The sequence below is a fragment of the Coptis chinensis genome, chromosome 9, assembly GCF_015680905.1.
Source record: "Coptis chinensis isolate HL-2020 chromosome 9, ASM1568090v1, whole genome shotgun sequence".
NCBI lineage: Eukaryota > Viridiplantae > Streptophyta > Magnoliopsida > Ranunculales > Ranunculaceae > Coptis > Coptis chinensis.
Genome location: NC_141464.1, coordinates 63529448 through 63551513, shown reverse-complemented (window position 1 = coordinate 63551513; position 22066 = coordinate 63529448). Strand labels below are relative to the sequence as shown.

General features: G+C 41.9%; 1 long non-coding RNA gene across 1 annotated transcript; it reads left to right on the top strand.

Annotated features, from left to right (window-relative positions):
* Positions 1–66: 66 nt before the first annotated feature.
* Positions 67–20639, top strand: LOC147477283 (uncharacterized). The gene is made up of 2 exons (XR_015208416.1): positions 67–384; positions 19577–20639. It is a non-coding gene; the product is annotated as an uncharacterized LOC147477283 (long non-coding RNA).
* The last annotated feature ends 1427 nt before the right edge of the window (positions 20640–22066 follow it).

The window sequence follows — 22066 nt, the reverse complement described above, 5'->3', positions numbered from 1 at the left end:
AGAATTGCTAGCGTCCTGCCCCCTGCCCCGTTAAAGGGGTATGACCATCCTAGCCCGGTAAAGACGAAAAAAAATCACATGTTGACCTATTCTAAGTATTCCACCGATTATTTTTTATTTAACAACTATGACGATCGTCAAATTGCTTTTGAGCATGGTCCGATCTACATGGCAACAAGCAGATTATTTGTGGTTGAAACATGGTCGAGAGAAGTTGAAGACCATAAAAACACGATGCAAACTTTACCCATTTGGGTTAAAGTCTCAAAAATCCAGAAAGAGATGTGGACAGTTAATGGGATAGGATATACTGCTAGCTTCATTGGTGAACCTAAATGCACTGACGATGCTACTGCAAAGAAGAAAAGACTGGAATTTGCTAAGGTATGTGTACATATATACCTTTATCTTTCTCTTTTCCAAATACCATATCCCTAGATATTGGGACTAGAGTGGTTGTTCTCAAATTGAACCACCCATGCATAAAGGCCTTTTGCTTGTTCTGAATGCAAATGATTTGGCCATAAGGTGACCAAATGTCCGGAAAAAAGTACCGCTCAAGGGACGTCGACTGCTCAAAATACTCCTGACCAGTTACCCTCTCTTAGAGCTGAAACAGGACAGTCTAGTTGTGTTAGGAATGTTGATGGTGGTCAAGATGCCCAGCCTCTACCTACTATAGGTCCTGTTAATACTCAGATTGTCATTGTACCTGAACCCATTGCAGCTACTATAATTGCTTGCGATACAATGAGTGAGGTAGTAACTGACATAGTGCCTTTTGTGCAAGAAGCTGATTCTATTGTTGAGAGAATTGACCTCTCAATAAATTAACAAATTATATTAGAGGTGTATTATCAAATTTTTCCACCTCTAAGATCAAAATGTATTCTTTGATTTTACAACCTCTCTCTCGCTCTCTCTCTCTCCTTTCTTTTTCCCTCCTTTATTTTTCTCATCCCCTTTTTTATATCCTCCTAACCGCTAACTGCTTTCTGGTTCCATGATCTCCACCACCTTCTCCCCATGATCGCTAACTCCGGTTTCACTATCTTGCATCTTCTTGAGTCACTGAACCCCTCTTTGCCACTATGCCTCTCTGGAGTCCACGTCCCTTTAATGTTTCGCGGACTGGATCCTATGCTCTCTCTCCCTTGTACCTTATGTTATCTCGGTCCATGAGACGTGCCATCTTGATAGTCATGAATTTGGCGGATACAGATGCCCCCTCTCGACCCCCGGAACCACGCGACGAACTCTGTTCAGTGGTTCGAGATATCCTCTACTTACTTGAGTCGCGATCCCTTATTCTTGTATCCTTTTCATGTTGGCGTGTGTTTTCTCCCCACTGGCACGTGCTCGTTCTATCTTCCCCCATGCGTGTTTAGCACGCCCCCACGCGTCATGATTACCTGTAGAACCTGGCCCCTCGTTCCTCAGAATCCACGTGTCGCCCATCCTCTGGTCCATCTCTCTTGGCTTTTGGGTTTATGCACCCGGAGAATTACCCTCTTGCCCTTGATGCTTCGAATCCCGCTCAAACACTTCATTTCTTCTTTCATTTATCTATTTTTCTTCATTCACTCAACCTCATCACCCATCTCCCTTCTCTTTTCCTTCTCTAATCTGCCCAGTCCTCGCCCTTTGCTCCTTTTCCCGGTGGTGCTTCCCCTTGTCTTCGCTCCAGTTCTCTATGCCCTCTCTCTTAACTCGCAGCTGCACTGAAAGTCAGGTTTGTTCTTCTTTTCTTTTCTTTTCACTTTTTTCCATTTTCAGTTCACTATTTTCCGATCAACGTTGATTTCTTCCCTTCCTCCTTAGGCTTTATTGTATCCACCCTGTATATCTTTGGGAAATCAGTGACCTTTCTTGTATCCCCCACCTGTTCTGCGTGCCTCATGTCTGCTTCGGAGACATCGACCTCATCCGCCGTCAGATCTGGGGGATCTTAGACCCCCTCCCTCTAGGTCTAGTAGCTCCATCACGGATGGACCGGAGTCCCCGGCCTCCGGATCGGCGAGCCCTGCCGTTGTTCCCTCTACCTTGGGGAGACCCTTTAAGCTTCCTCCACCTCCCTCGTACTACCACAGACCCAACCTAGATGCGGTCAAGGCCGCTTACGGCATCCCTGATGACGTGGTATTTGAACACGTGTCCGGAGTGACTCATTTCTCTCACCTAGTCGATCCGCGGCCAGGAAGTTTGGTCGTCATAGTTGGGCAAATAGTGGCCGACTTGAGATTTCCCTTGTCATTACTAGATGTGGAAATTTGCAATCATTTCAACATTCCGCCATGTCAAGGTATTGGCAATTTATGGCGTGTATTGTACGCTGCCAACTTTTATAACAAAACAAATTCTCCCAAAATCCAACTCCGCGATATAATTGTCCATTACTTCATAAAAAATAGCACAAAGTTTGGCAGTGTAGGCTATCAATCTTTTTGTAGTCGTCCGCGGAAGAAGTCTTTCGTTCTTAACATCACTACCTCTGATAAAGTGTGGCACCACTATCCTTTATATGTGTCCGGGAGCTTTCTGTCGGCGGACATACCTCCTGAAGCTTCTCTAAGGCATTTACACTTTCTCAAGAGCGGTAAGTGTAGTTGGTCAGCTTATACATCCTTTTACTGTTCTCATTGATGTCGCTCTTAACTTTCTTTGATACAGGTTGGAGGCCCGACTCTCACTCTCAAATATACGCCGGTGTCTATTTTGAAATCTCCCAGAAGCTCTGCGGTTTAGGAAGCGATCAGTACGACATTCTCGGCATCGACCCTGACAAAGGCACTCCTCTTCTCCTAGACCCAGCCCTTAAAGATTTTGGCAAGTACCAAGGTCCTTTCTACCGTCTGCCTCCCCCTAAAGAGAGGTTACCCAAGCCTTCTCCCCCCAAGACCAAGACAAGGGGCTAAACCAAGAAGATCTCTCATTCGCAAGTTGCGGCCCGAAGAGTTGCAGCCTCTCGGTGTAACGACCCTATGACCGCTGCGCCTGTCTCATCCATCCCAGCCAGTGTCCTTGGCTCTTACTCTTCCCTTGCTGATTGGAAAGACGATTTTGAAGGCACCGACTCCCCTCTGCCCTCGCAAGACATGGACGTCCACAAGCTAAAACTATGGGACAGCGACCCTGAAGATGAGCCCACTGACCTGGCCGCGAAAGGGCCACCCGCCAAAAGATGCAAAACTTTAGGAACTACCGCTGCCCCCGCTGCCCACTCCACCCTAGCCGCTACTGTACCACGGCCTGTGGCTACCTCATGTCGCCAGGGCAAAGATCTCATGCCCGTTGGGCCTGAAGTATGGCATCCCGAATTCAAAGCTAGAGATCGCGCGGTCACCACTCGAGACTCGCCCTTAGACAATGTTGCAGTGGCCATCTCACTGTTTTACAGCTCCCATCTCCCACGAGACCAAGCCTATGGCGACTCTAGAACCTTTGTCGCACATCGTGCTGCTATCTACACTGGGTGGGAAAAGGTGGGACTCGTCTTGATTCTTTTGCCTTGTGTTTTTCACTTGTAACATATCTAACGTCCCCTTTGTGTTTAGCTGAGCTTGGATATAGGCTACCTTATCCGCGGCTTGACCAACACCCTGGACACTCTGGACATGGTAAAGTAGGAGATCCAAGGGTCTGAAGGCTGGAAGGCACGATATGCTAGATTGGAGAAAGAACGCGATGACTCTCGTATCGCAGCCCTTAAGGCACACACCGATCACAAGGCCATGGAAGCGGCTCTCCGCCAACAACTGACTGACCTTCAGGCCAAAATGGAGAGTGAGAAGGTAGCAGCGGAGGTCGCCGCTCAGGCCGGTCTTGACCAATCATTGAAAGCCACCTCTGATCGCTTCCGCGACTTGGCCGAAAAGAAAATTGCTAGGGAACTCCAACGCCAGCTGACTAAACTCACTGCTGCTGGGAGGCTCCTCCCCTTGCCCCCTTCTATTCCTGCCCAGGCTGCTGATCCAACTGCTACTTCCACTCCGCCGCCTGAAGAAGAACTCAACACTGTCCAAGGGACAAATGATGCGGTGGTGGAAATATCAGAAGGCTCGCCCCTGAAGGAAATGCCCGAGGACCAGAATCCGAAAGAGATGGCTAGGGAGCTATAACTTGGAGTTCAATCTTTTGTTTTATGTTTTGATATGCTTTGCCTTCAAACTTGTTGCCTTGATACTACGTTATCTTGATACTATGTGTTCCGTATTTTTGGGTGTTCCCAACCGGCTAATAAGTTACTCACTTTTGTTAACCACTCCTCTGATTTGATGCACTTTAGCTATTGTCTAGTTGGGAACATGTTTTTCCCTTTGCATGAAAATTTTCCCTTAAACTCTGCAAATGTCATGCTCAACAATCTGTATTTTGCTTAACGGTCTGCAAATGTCCTCTGACCTCATTGTCCGCAAAGGGCCCATCCCTCCGTTGTCTTTGTCAACCATAAGACTGCTTGGGGGCAGCTCAGTTTGCCCCCAAGTTGGTTTTGGACCTCATTGTCTACGAAGGGCTCATCCCCTCCTTTGTCTCTGTCAGTCGTGGGGATGGTTTGGGGCAGCTCAATTTGCCCCAAAGTTGGGTTTGGACCTTGGACGCGAAGGGCTCAGCCCCTCCGTTGTCTTTATCAGCCATGAAGTTGGGTGGGGGCAGCTCAGTTTGCCCCCAAGCTGGTTTTGGACCTCCTCATCAGCGAAGGGCTCGGCCCCTCCGTTGTCTTTGTCAGCCATGGAGCTGGTTAGGGGCAGCTCATTTTGCCCCCCAGTTGGAACTTACGTCCTGAATCAGTTTCGACAATAGTTTGTGGCACATAATGTAATATATCATTTGGTCCAAGTTGCATTCTATTCATTGATAAAAATATGTAACACAAAACATCATCATAAACTCGAATAACAATCTCTGGAGGTTTCTTTAATTAAAAAACTATACAAAGCATCACTCATAGAATTTCTTCAGCATTCTGATGTTCCATGGCCTCACGATGTCTTCTCCCTTTGGATTCTGCAACCGATAGGTTCCGGCGCTCCCCTTTTCAACCACAGTATAGGGCCCCAGTTTTCTATCTTTCTCCTTTCTGGTGGCTGGGGTCACTCGCCTCAAAATGCGGTCCCCAACCTTAAACTGCAGTGGCTTTACCCTCTTGTCATATTGCCTCTGCAATCTCCTGTGGTATTCCTCCAGTCTGATGCGTGCCATGTCTCTCTGTTCCTCCGTAAGGTTCAACTCCGTGGCTAAAATAGTCTCATTAACTCCCTCTTCTACTGCTCTTGTTCTGGTAGTGGCCTCCACCATCTCCACGGGAATCACTGCCTCCACTCCATATGCCATGGCAAATGGCGACTCTCGAGTGGATGCCCGCGGTGGTTCGATACGCCCATAGCACCTGCTTTAACTCGTCTGCCCAAGACCCCTTTCGATCCTCCAGCTTTTTCTTCAAATTATCCATTATCATTTTGTTCGAGGATTCTGCTTGACCATTCCCCTCTGGATTGTAAGGGGCTGAGAATCCTTGCTTCACCTTGAACGCTTAGAGAAAATCTCGCACCTTATCCCCTGTAAATTGAGTCCCATTATCCGCGATTATGGTATGTGACAGCCCAAATCTGCAAATTATATTCTCCCATAGGAACTTCTTGACTTGTTCTTCCTTAACCTGCTGTAGTGCCACGCCCTCTACCCATTTGGTAAAATAGTCGGTTGCGGCCAACATGAACCATCGTTTGCCATTGGCCATGGGTAGCGGGCCGACAATGTCTAGCGCCCACATGGCGAACGGCCAAGGGATAAACACTTTATGCAAAGACTCCGCGGGAGCATGTATTAGCGGTGAGAATCTTTGACATTTCTCACACCTCTTGGCATATTCGGTTGCATCTCTCTTCATGTGTGGCCAGAAATATCCTTGTGATAACAAACGGTGCGCAGTAGTTCTACCTGCCGAATGGCTCCCACAATCACCCTCATGAATCTCCCCCAAGACATCTTCTGCCTGCCGAGGCCCCAAACATTTCAACAGTGGTCCGCTAACGTTTCGCCTGTACATGTCCCCCTCTATCAAAGTGTATCTTTGGGACACCTGTTCCATTCTCTTCCTTTCTCATTTGTCCTCGATCTCTAACCTCGAAAGGAAACTCTTTATGGGCTCCATCCACCCTGGCTCTTCCTCAGTGACTTCCCAAACCCCTTCGTTCTCAGAGGTACTTGGCTTGCTCAGCACCCTGATCTCGATAGACCTGCCTTCGGTTCCAGGAAGGCCCACCACAACATATGCTAATGCATCAGCGTGCCTATTTTTACCATGGCCTAGATGAGCAAATTTGATTTTAGCAAACTTGTTAGTCTTTCTCTGTAATACCTCTAGGTATCTCACCATCCTGGGGTATTGGGCCGCAAATTCTCCGTTCATTTAACATATTACTAAGTTGGAATCCGAATGCACCGTCAATTCACTTACTCCCAGATCAGGGGCCAACTCCAACCCTGCTATCACCGCTTCGTACTCTGACTCATTATTCGAAGCTGCGAACCCGAACTTCATCGACAATTCTAGACGATTATTTTCTGGCGTAACCAATACCACCCCAATTCCATTCCCTGTGTCGGTCTCGAACCCATTTGCGAAGACCCTCCATCCGTTCCTCATATCCCAAGGGTTGAATGGGTCGTGACTGGTGTCGCCCTCCCGTTCCATAATCATTTCTTCCCCCCAAGTAGGGTCCTCGGAGGGGAATTCTGCCAGGAATTCCACCATAGCTTGTGCCTTTTCCGCTGTCCTGATATGGTACTCTATGTCATAAGAACTCAACACCACTGCCCATTTCAACATTCTTCCTGATTTGTTCGCCTTCAAGGCCTGTTTGAGTGGCAAGTTTGTCACCACAACTACTGAGTGAGCATCGAAGTAGAGTTTCAATTTCAATGCCGAGAACACCAAAGCCAAAGCAAATTTTTTGATCTTGCTGTATCTGGTTTCTATATCTAACATGGTTTTGCTCTAAAAGTACACCGGCCTCTCTGCCTTGTCCACCACCCTTATCAACACTGAGCTAATTGCGTACTCTGATATCCCCAAGTATAGATACAACTTTTCTCCTTGCCCCGGTCGCGACAAGATCGGGGCTTTCCCCAAGTAAACCTTCAACTCTTGGAAAGCTTTTTCGCATGCCTCGGTCCATTGGAAGTCAATCGTCTTCCTCAAGAGTAGGTATAATGGTCTACACTTGTCTGAAGACTTTAAAATGAACCTATTGATAGCCACGATTCTTCCTGCCAACTTCTGAACCTCCTTCACATTCTGTGGTGATTGCATTTCCACCAAAGCCCTGATCTGATCCGGGTTTGCTTCTATTCTGCGGTATGTGACGATATAACCCAAAAACTTTCCCGACGTCACCCCAAAGGTGCACTTCTCAGGGTTCAACCTCAACTTGTATTTCCGCAGTATCGAAAACGTTTCCCTCAATCCCTCCAAGTGTTCCTCCTCGGTCATATTTTTCTCCACCATATCGTCTATGTAGATTTCCATTCCCTTTCTGATTTTGCTCTCAAACATCTTCTCCCCTACCCTCTGAAACGTTGCCCTGATGTTTTTCAATCCGAAAGGCATTTGGGTATAACAGTAGATTCCACCTTCTACTACAAACACGGTCTTTTCCTGATCCGACTCATACATGAACACTTGATTGTACCCCATTGATGCGTCCATGAAAGAGAAAAACTTAAACTCCGTAGTTCGATCCACTAACTCATCTATCCGCGGCATTGGGTAGCAATCTTTTGGGCATTGCAGGTTGACATCTGTGAAATCTATGCACATTCTTACTTTTTCCATTCTTCTTTGGCACCGCGACTATGTTTGAGAGCCATTCTGTGAACTTGCATTCAAGGATTATCCCAGCCGCTTTCAACCTCTATATCTCCTCTCGTATTCCTTGCATATATTGCGGCTTTAAACCTTTCATCTTTTGCCGGACAGGCTTGGCACCCTCTCTCATATGCAACCTGTGACAAGCAAATTCCGGATCTAATCCTACTAGATCCTCTATGGACCATGCGAAAACATCACTGTTCTCTGTTAACAAGGCAATTAATTTTGCTTTCCAACTCTCCGGTAAATTTGCTCCAATAGACACAAATTTCTCCTCCTCCCCCTCACCGGCAAAACCTCGTCTGATACCGCGGTCTATAATTGCTATGCCCGGGGCTCGTCATCTCCCTGCGTACCCTTATCTGGTGCGTGGATACAATAATCTCGAACCACCACCTGGTGAATCTTTTGAGCTGCGACCTGGTCCCCTCTTATCTCATACATTCCCCCCTTAGTTGGGAAGCGGATCACTTGATAGTACGTGGATGGAATTGCCTTCATCTCGTGAATCCATCTTCTTCCCCGAATCGCATTAAACTGCGAAGTGGTGTCTACGATCATGAAACGTGTGAACACAGTCACCGGTCCCGCAGTCACTGGTAGCACTAATTCCCTTTGGGTTCGGTCATGCTACCGTTGAATCCAAACAAATTAGTTTGAGGGGGCTTCAACTGCTTCTTTTCGATACTCATTTCTTCCATCGCGCCCCTAAACAACAAATCCACTGAGTTTCCGCAGTCTATTAATACCCTCTTCACCATGTAATTACTCACTGCTATTGTTATCACCAGTGCGTCCTCGTGGGGCGAGACTACCGCTTCCAGATCCTTCGGTGTGAACTCTATCCTCCCGTCCCCCACGGCGGCCCCAGGAACTGGTCGCGAATACTTGATACCTCATTTATCTGTTGTACGCTGGCCGTCCTCCTTACTTTGTCCCGGTGAGCATTCCTCCCTACTGTTTCTCCACTAAAGATGACATTGATTGTTCCTATAATCATGGCCATTGCCGGAGCTCTTTCGACTGGATGTACCTCTTTGACAAACTCCCTCAGCAACCCCTTTTCTATCATTCTCTCTACCAGCCATTGTAGCGCGAAACACTCATTGGTTTTGTGGTTTCTGATCTGGTGGTAGGCGCAAAACGACTTCCCCTCCAATTCTCTAGGCACACTTCTCGGACCTTCATAATACTGCATCCCTTTTATTAGCGGCAAGATTTCCTCCAATCAAAGGCGTTGACTCTATGTCGTGGTATGGTTTTCTTTCGCGAACATCCCTCCTACCTTGGTCTCTGCCTCTCTCGACTTTGTGTGATTCTTCCTTATAAGATCCCCCTTCTCTTGTCGCATCCTTGCCTCTGTCCTTTCTGTCGTCCTGTCCTACACTCTGCACTAATTTCTCTGCCTTCCTGGGTTCCTTGGTATTTCTCTGCAACATATCCTCATAGCGTATGTATTTCTCGACCTTCGGATACAACGCATGTAACGTAGTGACCTCGATTTTGGATACAGATTTGTGGACTCTAGTTCCCAGTTTCAACCCATGTTGGAATGCTATGACCGCGGTGTGTTCATCCAAATTCTCCACCCTCAATGTCTCCTCTTTGAATCTACATAAAAATTCCCTAAGAGTCTCGGTAGATTTCTGTTTGACATTAAAGAGGTCCGCGATATCAATTACCCTCCGTTTCTGATGAATGAAATGGTCCACGAAAGCCTATTCCAACTCCTTGAACTTACTTATACTTCGTGATGTCAATCGGTAATACCAATCCAAAGCCCCCTTTCAGGCTGGTGGGAAACATCATGCAGCGGAGTCCGTCATATTTATTCTCTTGCCACAGCGCCATCTGCTGCCTGAAATGGTGCAAGTGGTCTGCAGGATCACCCTTCCCATCATATCTCTTGAACCTTGGATGTGAGAACCTCTTAGGTACCTCAGAGTTCCAAACAGAATCTGCTAGCAGATTCTGGTTAAGTCCTGCCGCTACCTTCTTCGCCGCCCCTTGGTTCTCCTTTTCCGCTGCCCGATTTACTTCTCTATCCCTTTCAATCATTGCTTGGACCACCTCCAGCGTGATGCCTCCCTTTAGATCGCCTCTTGGTCCATCAGGCGCTTCCTCAAACTATCCTCCCACCTCGCTATTCTCTGGCTCTCTTGTCCCCTCCTCTCTCTGTGTAGTTTCTCTCTTTCTTCTAAGACCATCGTTCTCATCCCTTAGAGTCACTATCTCTTCCTGTAGGAGTCTGGTTGCTTCTGCTGCCGCATCTTGAACTTCCTCTTGCGTTTTTTCCATCTCCACACTCAGAGTCTCTTCGTCACCGATTTCTGCTCTCACCTTTTTTGGCCTCCCTCTTACTTTCTTAGATATCATTGCCATCCTATCACCCTCTCTTCTTATCACTAGATCGTAGGCCTCTCTGTCCCCACAGACGCCCCAAATGTATTATCAAAATTTTCCACCTCTAAGATCAAAATGTATTATTTGATTTTACAACCTCTCTCTCTCTCGCTCTCTCTCTTTCCTTTCTTTTTCCCTCCTTTATTTTTCTCATCCCCTTTTTTATATCTTGGTAACCGCTAACTGCTTTCTGGTTCCATGATCTCCACCACCTTCTCCCCATGATCGCTAACTATCCACCTATCGCATTAGATATTGCGGACTGGATACTATACACCTGACTCCGGTTTCACTATCTTGCATCTTCTTGAGTCACTGAACCCCTCCTTGCCACTATGCCTATCTAGAGTCCACATCCCTTTAATGTTTCGCGGACTGGATCCTATGCTCTCTCTCCCTTCTACCTTATGTTACCTCGGTCCATGAGACGTGTCATCCTGATAGTCATGAATTTGGCTGATACAAGAGGATTTTATTCAATAAGGAAATCCTGATGATGAACGTATGGACTCTCCAACCATTGTTGAGGAGGATATTCAGGTTGAAAGGCATGATGATATAGGGAGTCTTCCAGGACCTGTACCTAGCAGATCAAAGCAACACGTCGATGCCTGAAAGCAAACAAGAAAACTTTAATTTGAACTTGAGTGTTCAAATGTAGACCAAAACTCAATCAATAATGGTAGCTTTTTTAGCGTCTCAGCAACGGGTTGAAGCTGAAACCTTTCCAGTGATAGCTTTCTTATAGGGTTGCAGGAAAGAGGATCAAAGAGAATTCACTCCAATTTTGAGCAAAACGAAAGCAAATAAAGCCAATAGAACTAGTGGGTGTATCGGAAGCAAGCTCATGCTTCTCCACCAAATACTAGATCGAAGTTACAACCTAATTAGGTTAGTAACTAAGAGAAGATGTTCTAGATACTAGAACCTTATGGTGTATGAAAGGTGATCACATTTGATAAATGAGAGACTTTTATTTTGTGTATTATAGTAGCTTTAATTATCTTATTCCCAAGGTGGTATTGCATAATACATAATACATATTATAGTAACTTATTCCCAAGGTGAAATTTGTTTAGTGTTGTATGTGTTTCTTTGCATATGAATACGCTAACATTTTTTTGTACCCCCCTCCTCCTTTTTTTTCTTTCTTTTGTTATTTCCTAATACAAAAGTTAGCTCCCTTAGGAAAAAAAATCAAAGAAAAACCTCAAGGAAGCATAGTAAAACAAATCCAAAAGGAATTTCAGTTTTAGCACCTTAAAAATATGGTGATTTTGGATAGGTTAAAATATTGGGGATGAGGATGGTGGTGGAACAGATATGTCAAAGATGTTTTTACTGAATATTTCTGATAATCTTATTGATATAATATAGTAGGTATATATACAAGAATACAGAAGATCTCCTAGATCCACATATCAAGGAGAAGATAATACTCTTACTAAGCTTACAAGATACTTGCTAATCCTAACTAAGGTAACAAATATTCCAACACCCTCTCTCAAGTTGGTGCGTGGATATCACACATACCCAACTTGACAAGAGAGTCAATAAACGCCTTGCTAGCCATTGCTTTAGTAAAGACATCTGCTAGTTGGTCTTCAGACTTTACAAATGGAAAAGTAATAATTCCAACTTCAAGTTTCTCTTTGATAAAATGTCTATCAATCTCCACATGCTTCGTCCGATCATGTTGAACAGTATTATGAGCTATCTCTATAGCTGACGTATTGTCACAATACAGATTCATTTCCACTTTTGGTTTAACACCCAAGTCCGTCAACAAGTTTCTCAACCACAGCAACTCACATACCCTATATGACATACCTCTATATTCAGCTTTAGCACTTGATCTTGATACTACTGGCTGTTTTTAACTCCTCCAAGTCACAAGGTTTCCACTTACAAAAGTGAAGTATCCTGAGGTAGACCTTCTGTTGTCGGCTGAACCTGCCCAATCTGTATCAGTGTAGTCTTCTACTTTTAGGTGATCATGTTTCGAGAACAATAAGCCTTTACCCGGAGCAAATTTCAAATATCTCAATATGCGCTCTACAGCATCCATATGAGGTTTACGTGGGTCATGCATGAATTGACTCATGACACTAATCGCTGTGATATCCGGCCCGGTATCGCGATAAATAGATCAGTTTCCCTACAAGCTTCTAATATCTCCCCTTCTCGGTTAGAGTTGCATTCAAACACAGAAACAACTTGTGGTTCTGCTCAATGGGAGTATCAACTGGCTTACATCCGAGCATTCCCGTCTCAGATAATAAATCAAGAATGTATTTTCGCTGGGATAAGAAAATACCATTTTTTGATCGGGCTACCTCAATCCCAAAGAAATATTTAAGGTCTCTGAGCTGTTTCATTTCAAATTCAGAAGCCAAATACTGTTGTAAGTTAGAAATCTCCTCATGATCATCACCTGTCACTACCATATCATCAACATAGATAATCAAAGCAGTGATTTTACCTCTTCTGTGTTTTAAAAACAAAGTGTGATCCGAGTTGCTTTGTTTGAAGCCGAACTTCTTCATAGACTTGGTCAACCTGCCAAACCAAGCTCTTGGGGACTGTTTTAACCCATACAATGCCTTCTTTAGTTTACAGACCATTGTTGTATCTGAGTATTCTGGTATACCTGGGGGAGTATCCATATATACTTCTTCAGTAAGATCTCCATGCAAGAAAGCATTTTTAACATCAAACTGAAGAAGAGGCCAATCTTTATTAGCTCCTAATGACAAAAGTACTCTCACAGTATTGAGTTTAGCAACTGGTGCAAAAGTTTCTTGATAATCAACACCATAAGATTGTGTATACCCTTTCTCAACCAGCCGAGCTTTGTATCTCTCAATAGCCCCATCTACTTTGAGCTTGACTGTAAATACCTATTTGCACCCCACTATCTTCTTTCCCTTTGGTAAGATTATAAGTTCGCAAGTGACATTCTTTTTCAATGCTGCCATTTCTTCTGCCATAGCTTTGGTCCATCTAGAATCTGCTAAAGCTTCCTGTATTTTACTAGGAATAGAGACAGATGATAACTGGAATACATAAGATGCATATGACTTGGACAACTTGTGAGATGACACATGGTTGCTTATGGGATATTTCACTTTAGCTTTAGGATCAGGTTCATATTAAATTGGTGGTTGGTCACGGTTAGATCAAGGTGGAAGATGATATTGAACTAGTTCATAAGTAATACTAGGTAGATTAGCATCATGAATATTAGAATTACCAACATTATGAGTATTGGAATCAACAATAATGTAGTCGGGCGATACCTCTAATGGGTCTTCTAGAGAAGATTGTTATGGAGAAGATTGGATTAGTGGATCCGTTGTAGGAGGTAATGTACTATCATGGACTTGATCTTCACATCCTTCACTTAAGCACTCAGTGGAGGTTCCATCAACTTCTTCTATTGAGTTTTTATCACTAGGTGATTGTGGTCTCGATAAATCAAAGACCATTATATCATCATGATTATATATTTCATTTCTATTCTCCCCCTGAAGTGAAGAATCAGTGATCTCCGTATAAAAAAGGTCGCGTTCATGGAAAATGACATCCATTAAGACAATTTTTTTTTAGAAGATGGATGATAACACTTATAACCCTTATGAGTTGAGCCATACCCAACACAGACACACTTCATCGCACGTGGATCAAGTTTGGTGCGTTGTTGTGTATGTAAGTGAACATACACCACACACCCGAAGATATAGGATGCTAAATGAACAATGGGCGAAAGCGTACAATGATCAGAAAGCACATCTAAGGGCCTCCTGAAATTGGACAACATTAGAAGGTGTACGATTCATCAAGTAAACAGCAGAGGACAAAGCTTCGCCCCATAAGTGATATGGGACATGACCACCAATTAATAAAGACCGAGTTACCTCTAAAAGATATTTGTTTTTTCGTTCTGCAACCCCATTTTACTGAGGGGAATAAGAGCAAGAGGTTTGATGTAGAATACCAGCCGAATACATAAAGCCAGTCAATTCCTTTTTGAAATACTCACCCCCATTATCAGAGAGAACAACCTTTACAGAGATTCCAAACTGTGTGAGCACCATCTGATAGAAAAGGGGAAAAACTGTACAGACATCACTTTTATGTTTCAAAAAATATACCTAGGTTATCCGAGTGCAGTCATCAACAAAAGTAATAAACCATTTCATCCCGTTATGTGTAAGATGTGGGGCAGGACCCCAAACATCTGAATGAACTAAAGAAAAAAAAGCATCAGCTCTATTATCACTCGAAGAGAAAACAGTACGATGGTTTTTCACCATTACACAGATTTCACAAGCAAAATCAGAAAGACTACAACCATTAAATAAAGATGGAAATAATCTCCTAAGATAATCAAATGAGGGATGTCCTAGTTGTCTATGCCAAAGCCAAATCTCGCCTTTATTTTTATTAACCTTATCGTCACTCATAGCATGAGCTTGGACTCCTTGATTGGACCGTTGAAAACCATCCTCCAGATAGTACAATCCTCCACTTTGTTTACCACTGCCAATCCTCTCCTTGGTAAGGGTGTTTAGAAAAATACAGTGAGTAGAAAAGAACAAGGCAACACAATTATGAGATTTGGTTAATTAGCTAACAGAGATAAGATTACAGTTTATTGATGGAACAAATAAAACATCATGAATAGATAAAGAAGGGGACATAGGTACAGTGCCAACACCAACAACTGGAGATGACACACCATTAGCATTAGTAATGACTGATTTAGAATAACTAGAGGAGAAATGGTTAAATTTATAGCGATCGCAAGTCATATTATCAGTAGCACCCATGTCACAGCCCGAATTTCTAAACAATTAAAAAAATGAATAATTGAAATATAAATATCTCAACCATCACTTGGTTCAATTGTCTAAAAACCCAGGCTATGACGGGGGATACAACACATGTCAAAACCTAAAACCCACATCACAATAGGATCAACTTAACAACAAAAAAAACTCCAAATTCCTCAACTATCACTTTATTAAAAACTTTCTTCCATCCCAATACAAACATAAACAAACTTTAAGAATAACAATTTCCAACATCGTATTCTCATGTCATATAAAAAAAATGTAACCTACGTTATTACATCCTTCCAAAAGATCAGACCTAATAAACTAAACTCCCAGACTGCTCCAGGCGAGAATCCAAATCACACGCCGTGGTTCCACTGCCTTCCACCTATGTTCCCAAGAACACACCCACGTTGCCAAAACAAAGCAAACATGGGTCAAAAAAATGGAATTTGCTTTGGTGATGGAGTAGACTAACCACGGATAAACATTATCATACTTTAATTATCCAAACAATCACTTTATATTTTTCCCATAACTTAATCATTCATAGGCTTGGAAGGCGTAGTAGTTACATCATTTCAACCGGCATAGATTCTTCCCAAGCAAGACTTCCATCTTATTTACCCATTCTAATAACTTGTTTTAATAACTAAGTCATTGAATTAAAACTTACCGATATCCACTGCTGTATAAGGGTAGGACCGCGTCCTTGCACAAAATGTTATTAAGTCCTACCCTCCTGCAAAAGAAAGTTAGAACTTCTAACATTTGTCGATATCCTATAGGTATTCAGAAGTAAACCCAAACACACTCGCACAATCAAATTAATTTCTCTTATTAATTAATCAATTTCTTTTCTTATACACATATTTCACAACCTATGTACCTTAGGTCATTCCCGCCACATTCAAGGAATACCTATCATATCACTAACGGGCCATTCATGACACATTCAATGAATGCCCTGGGTCATTCCTGCCACATTCAAGGAATACCCAATCCTACATTCCCGTACACTCAAGGAATACAACTAACCCGTAAGGCGAATACCTTAGTTCCTCTTTAGGGCAGTCCACTACAATCTGGTCATTCATGGCACATTCAATGAATACCCTTATATAACGCTAACGGGTCATTTATGGCACATTCAATAAATGCCCACCTAACATATGACATCATCAGTCATAACCTCAATTCCAAAACTTAAAGGCGGAGGAGTTTCTAAAAGAGTGCGGTAAATTTGTTTACGCATTATTGAACTTTATTTTATATATCATTTTAGAGAACGAATGAGTATCTTGATTCCTGTATTTTTTGATTTACGCGTTATTAATTTCAGGGATGTCTTAGTGTCATAACGTTGCATATCATAAAATACTGCAAAATCACATAGTAGTTAATACATATACACACGCGTATATATAGAGGTCTTAGCCTAAAGTCAAGTATGCTAATAGTCTTAGACCTATCTTAATAACCCAAATCATAATCCGAGTTAAAAGGTCAAATTGGGTCAACTGGTCAACAGTCAACTCTGGTCAAAGTCAAAGTCAACCATCACGGTCGAAGTCAAACTGTCGTTTCCATGTTCAACAGGTTTGGGGTCATAGCCATGGTTCATGGCTAAGGTCAATGTGCATGGCTCATGCGCTCATGACTAAAGTAATGGTTCGGACCCAACTGGCCAAGCCCAAACCTTAGAACCCGAAAGTCTAAAACCAACTTATTTATTCCACCTGACCCAATTGGATCTATATTAAGTCCTATGGACTGGCCCTAAGCAATATTAGAAATTTGCCCAAAACCTTTAAACTGAACTGGCCTAAAACACAACTGAGTTCGGCCCGAAAATTAAACTGAAACCGGCCCAACAACTAAAATAGAATCGGGCCTAACATAAAATATAATGTTTTGGCCCAACAAAACTAAAACATTTCGGCCCAACTAACAATAAGGTTTTGGCCCAACCAATTTAAACTTGCTAAGGCCCAAGGCCCAACCCGAAATTTACTATTCATCTTCTCCAATAGCCTCCACCACCAGCCCAAATCAACCACCACCAATTCCAAATCACCACCCAAAAATAACCAACCGATTTTACCCAGATTCCAAACCCCTACAACTTTAATAAAAGCTAATAAAACCTCAAATCCTTAAATCTAGATCTAGAAATTTTTACTGCCGCCATTAGTAGTTTCTCCAAGCTTTAACAAATTGCCCCCCTTACTTTTTACAAAGACTCACTCACTTGCTACCACCAACTATAACGCCACCACACGAGTTCAAACAAACAAAAACATAATAGTTCAACCCACGATTATCCAAGAAGGGGCGTTTTTCTGTGGGGGAGGAGGTTTGGGGCTCGCGCCTCCATTGACGCTCCCTTCAAGCTTCCACAGCCCCCTCCAAACCAACATTCAATCACCCAACAACAAGTTCCATGAACACAAACCACCCACGACGTAGCAGCTTAACATAAACGGTAATCGACCGCCATTAACACATTTATACAAAGCTTAATAATACAACCGCCATTAACACATTATCTTGTTTAAGTTCTCTAGCCATTAGCATAAACTTTCTTCGACCGCCATTAACACATTATCTTGTTTTATTGTCTCGCCGCCATTAACACATTATTCAAAGCTTCCAACATTAAATCCCCATTTTCGATATTTAGCTTAAGTTTAATAATACGACCGCATCGGCGTAGAATAAAACAAGATAATAAGTAGTATCCCTATGCAGAAATCTTATACAAGATATGCCCGATACACCTAAAAACGATAACCCGTGAAATAGCAAGAATAGCTACTCACCTTTTAGCTACCCCCTGTTCCCAAAGAAAATCTCCAAAGAAGAAACTTCTCTCTTTCCTATCTCGTGAAACTCTCTTTTCTCAAAAAAACTCTCGCTCTTGACCAACCCTATTTTTTCTTTTTCGTTTTTAAAAACAACCCCGAATAGGGAAGAGAGTTTATCCCATACCCACGTCTCCTATTTCCACTAACACTTATCCTATTTTTATTATATTTATTATCTTTATTATTATTATAGAAAAAAACAAAGAATAAAAACACGGGGTGTTATAACCCATGTCAATTATCCAATCACTATTTCCAGTAAAAGTAATAAGAGCAGAGTTAGATATACCTGACTGGGCAACAAATCTGGCAGCAGTGACTAAGTGACTCTTCGAGTTAGAAGACATGCCATCAGAATCATTATTGGAAATGTTGAAAGTTCGGATGGCATAGGTTGTGGCATGGGTTGTAATAATAGTGTGAAAATTTGTTCGGAATTTCTGATGAAATTGTCAAAATTTCGGATGGCATGGGCTGTGGCATGGGTTGTAATAATAGTGTTTGGCAAGGGCAAAATCGGGAAAATAAAAAAAACGACGTATGAAATCTAGTGTAACTGGGGCGCGTTCTTTAAATTAGAGAGATACTGCAAAGGGTAGGAGGAGTTTTTTTTTTTTTTTTTTTTAAGGGGTACATTTTTCTCATTTTTAAGCAAACGTTAACTCTTAAAAGTATGGAGGCATTCCCTAGAACAGCGAGGCAGTTTGCCATAAAAAGTAGTGTTTAGCCTAAGTGCACCTAGGCTGACGTAACCAAGAAACTATGGCTGTGTTTGATAGCCCCATTTTCCATGGAAAATGCAAAATTGCAAATAAATTGCACTATTCATTTGTTTGCCAGTGTTTGATGTGTTTTTTTACTCCTCGCAAATTTTTTTTGGATTTGCCACAAGTTATCATTTGCCATGATTTTGGTGTCAAAATTTACTCTGGGGGAGCTGAGTAAATTTTGTCACAACAAATTTGTACACAAATTTGCCACCAAAATAAGTGGACTTGCCACACAACAAAAAAAAAAAAAAAAAAAAAAAAGCACTCTCATTCACTAAAGCGCTCAACCAAGTTGGTCTTCTTCCCATTTTCTCTCATTCCCTCCTTCTACTCTCATTAGTTTCTCTCCTATTTGCCATTAATCTCTTTTTCTCTCACACTCTCATTAATTTCTCTCCTCGCACAATTGTGTATCGATTCGGAGACAAACAACATAATCATCGACTTGCACAACTCGACTAAGGAGGTTTGTTCATCTCTCTCTCTCTCTCTCTCTCTCTCTCTCTCTCTCTCTCTCTCTCTCTCTCTCTCTCTCTCTCTCTCTCTCTCTCTCTCTCTCTCTCTCTCATGTGTGTGTGTGTTAATTTTCATCCTCTCATTCTTTTATGTTAGGGTTAGGGTTCAAGTATATACAATGATTTCAATTTTATTTTTTTTGTTTATTTAGATTGTTAATTCAGTGCAAGATTGTTGAGTATTTCGCTCTGTTTTTATTTATGCCGAAAAAGAAATGAAAAAAAGATCGTAAAATATACTGGATTAAAATTTTGTATGGTACAATGTTACTGTGAACTACTGAACACTCTGAATTGTGATTTCTGAAATAAGATGAAGGGCTACTAACTATGGGAATTAATTCCTGTACAAAGTACAAAGTCAAAGATTCTGAGTGCAAGCCTCTGCCAAACAACTTCTAGAACAACCAGTTTTTTCAAAAGCTAGGTATACTGTTTGATCTTTTGGTATAAGGAGGAATGAGAAGATTGCTTGTTATGTTACTATTAGAGGTGATAAGGCTATGTAGTTATTGGAAATTGGATTGAAAGTTAAGGAGTATGTATGAGCTTTTGAGGAGGAACTTTACTGAGACTGGTTGCTTTGGATTTGGTATTCAGGAGCATATTGATCTTAGAATTAAGTACGATCCCTTAACAGGTATCTATGGTATGGATTTCTATGTTGTTCTTGAACGCCCTGTATACCGTGTCGGTCGTTGTCGCAGGTGCAAGTCTCACATTGGAATTCAGCATAGGGTAACAAAGGACGATGCGATGAAGTGATTCCAAGTGCAGTTTGAGGGTGTGATCCTCAACAAGTCCCAGAACATCACTGGGTCGTTGAGTTATTTTGGCATCAGTCAGTCCACCCTATCTAATTTTGAGTGTTCAAATCAATCTATAATCGTGAGAGTGTGAGTGTGTTGATTGTGTGTGAGTGTGTGAGTTGTGTGATGTGGGTGGGTGTTGCAGTGGTGTGGTGTGAGTGGTGCAGTGGTGTGGGTGATGTTGTTGTTGTTCTTTGGCAAGTCTTTGCTATCTTTGCGCTATCGGCTGTTGAATGGCAAGTGTCTTTGCTTCTGCCGCTTCTTCTTTGGATGGCAAGTCTTTTCTTTGCTAGATGGCAAGTGCTGCTGTGCTACTGTTGGTGAGTGGTGCTACGGTGTTGCAGGTGCTAGTGGGTGGTGATAGATGTTGCAGGTAGTGAGTAAGTGGTACTAGTGTAGTGTTTTGAAAAAACAAAGGAACTAGATCGTGTTTTTGAGTTCCATTACTAAAGTGGTTTTGACTTGAGTGTGGTTAGATTTGTTAACATATTCATGCTACTTTTTCTTGTTGGCTGGTGAAGTTGTAGTTCTTTTTTTATTAATAAATGGAATCATCAATCTTGTGAAGTAGTTTCTTATTTTTTTACTATTCGTCTTGTAGTTGTACTAGTCTAATATGTTTGTGGAGTCTTCTAAATTTATATTTATGTAGCTGTAACAACATTTCGACCAAGTTCGTATTATTAATTATACTAATGCACTTTCATAACTTGTTATTGCTATTTTAAGTATATTAACTTGATTTGTATGCATAATTAGATATGGCAAGGCATTAGACAAATGAGATGGAAAGTGTTCTTATCGATACATTTCATAGTGAGCTACTTCTAGGTCATAAGAATGAGAATGGATTTCTTCCAATATCAAAAGAGCGTGCAAGGAAAACACTCCATAATACATTTGGTATCGACTTGACTATTATTGGCCATGTAACTATGCTAATGAAGATCACCTTACGATGGATAGCACGCGATATTGATAGAATAACTACTATGCATGGGTTTGAATGGAGTTATGAAGAACAAAAGATCATAGCTAACAACGATATTTGAGATCAAGCAATAACACAAGATCCGAGTATGGGAAACTACATAAATCGAATCTATCCAAAGCACAATGACATTTTATATGTACGTGTTTGGATAACAATGGTTGTTACGGTCCATTGCACTTTGACATTTTTTATGGTTGTTTGAGAAAACATATTATGGGTACTATTAAAATTGAGTTGTATTGTCTTTAATTTTCTTTATTTTGTATTTTGTACTTTATTTTTTCTTTTTATACACTTCATTGAGTTTGAAAACCCAAAAAAAAATCCAAAAAGTATTTTTTTTCTCAGTAAGCAAAAAAATCCAAAAAGTAATGTTAACACCCAATATATTTATTGATAGTTACGCTCAAGTGTTTTAGCTATATGCCTTCCAACATGCATAACCAGATTCGTGACTTGAACATGCCACACAACACACGTACACGGGAGGGACCGAATCATCAAATGTAGGCTTCAACCAAATTAAGATTTTGGTACATTTTATATTTTTGTGGCAAGTCTTTATATTCGTTTTTTTAGCGTGATATCAGTACTGGTACTTGTAGTTTGTAAAGACTTAGCCTTTTGTATATTTGTATACTTGGTACATTTGTATATTTGGTAGCGTGATACCAAATATACAAATGTAGGCTTCAACCAAATTAAAATTACAACCCTATTACAAAGCCCTAGTAACTTCGAACATTCATAGCTAATTACTAGTACTGTACTGTAGTTTGTAATACTTAGCCTTTTGTAATACCTGTGGGGCTTGACTTGAGGAGAGGTATGATAGAAAAATGTTTAGCTCGGTATCGGGTGGGGGTTGCGTCAGTGGCGGAGCCAGAAAATTGAGTGAGGGTGAGCCAACCCCAACCCAACCAAACATAAAAAAAAAAAACTCAATTTTTAAACTAATTATTCACAACTCTTATTTGAAATTATTATTTGTCACACAAAA